At 43.6% G+C, this 1,683-nt stretch overlaps 1 pseudogene; it reads left to right on the top strand.

The window, feature by feature from the left end:
* Nucleotides 1–677: 677 nt before the first annotated feature.
* On the top strand, nucleotides 678–1,457 carry LOC147707083 (uncharacterized; annotated as a pseudogene).
* The last annotated feature ends 226 nt before the right edge of the window (nucleotides 1,458–1,683 follow it).

Genomic DNA, 1,683 nt, shown 5'->3' with positions numbered 1-1,683 from the left:
TTGAAGAGCCATGAAAAGCTTTTTGGCTAGAGCCCACTTCAGGTACCAGAGAAAGCGGTGGGTGTCACACAGTGCTCGGTCGAGGAAATTCGCAAGCGCTGGTATGACCCATGGACACGGGCCAAGAAGAAGGTAGCAAGCAGGTTTGCAGAGGCAAGGATAACTGGTGGAGGACCATCCACCCCTTTGGAGGAAATGGTAGAGGCAAGTTTGTAGCCAGAAGCTATTGTTGGGGCCACAGATATTGACACCTCAGCTACACCCAGTACCAGCAAAGGTAAGATGTATAAATTGCAACATATAAAAGTTTTTTGTTACAAGATTACCAATTAGGAAGTCAGTGTTAAACTTCTAGCAAAAAATATTACAGGCCACATATTATTTGAAACCCACCAATGCATTATGGGAGAAGTAGTTATTAATACAACAGTGAGCATATGGTAAATAACATTGCACTGTGTAGACTCATACAAAATGACATAGCAAATGACAAGCAGAAACACCATGTCAGAGATTTGTTTTTATTCCGATCAATCAATGTTAACTGAGAAAAACAAATACTTTCTTGAACTAAAATGTGTTTTATTATTGTCACAGAAATACCTGCACCACATGCTGCAGAAACTAAACTTGCGTAAACTTAGGAGACACTGCCACTGTCTGAGTTTGGAAATATCATGCCCCCACCACCAACTGCACCAAGCAGACGCAGGACAACCGTGGCCCCACTCCCTGATTTTGATGTAGAAGCTAATGAAATTTCAACACACATGCCTACACCCCCATCTGAGTATAGACCCTCCCACAGACGGCATTCCCTTGTCCATTGCCAATATGATCCCCTCATGAGGAGTAGAGTGGCTGTAAGACGGCCATCAGCAGAAGGTGACGGCGTAGCTATATTCAGAGGTCTAAAGGCATTAATGTTAAAGGTGCAGTACCTACATTGTAAGCACCCTCAGGTCAATGCGCACACAGTTTATGTCACTGAGCAACAACACGTGTGATATCAAAAATGGTATCAGGTTGCTGAATACAATAGTGGAGGGCGGCAAAAAGCCACAGCTGTGAATTTAAAGTAATTGACAGAAATCATCAAGGAACTTTGCACAGCCATGCAGCAGGACCATGTCACACACTGTAGGTGTCATCATCAACTAATGGGGAGATTGGATGAGTTTACCAGATCTGTCCACCGCCTGACAAATGCAGCTGCATTGCTGTTGCGACACTCTGTGACCATGCAAGTGGAGATGGCACATTGTAGTGGAGACATTGCAAGAGGTTTTGTGCAAGTCACAAACGCAATTGAGAACATGCAGACCGCTGAGATTGCAGGAAACACTGATTTGGGTGTAGGGGATAGTGAGGAGCTCTCCAGCCTCAGTAGTGTCACTGCTCCTGAGGTGGAAAATAGGCGTTGCAGTTCTAAACACAGTGCAGCTTCAGAGGCATAACCAAGACATACTGCAAATCCCACTGTGGAGTGCATGGAAGGAAAAAGTGATACAGACATGTATCTATGTATGTTGTTTGTGGACATAATCTTACGCTTGTTTTGTCTGTGATGACACATTTGATTTTGCACATGTGTATTATGGCAACACTTTTTGTGGGTGATAGCATATGTAATCTGAGGTTAAGGTAATAAATATGAATATTAGCGGCAAGCTCATGAAATGC

The sequence above is a fragment of the Lissotriton vulgaris genome, chromosome 6, assembly GCF_964263255.1.
Source record: "Lissotriton vulgaris chromosome 6, aLisVul1.2, whole genome shotgun sequence".
NCBI classification, from domain to species: Eukaryota; Metazoa; Chordata; class Amphibia; order Caudata; family Salamandridae; genus Lissotriton; species Lissotriton vulgaris.
Note: the sequence above shows the minus strand (reverse complement) of the source record. Positions and strands in the feature narration are given on the sequence as shown.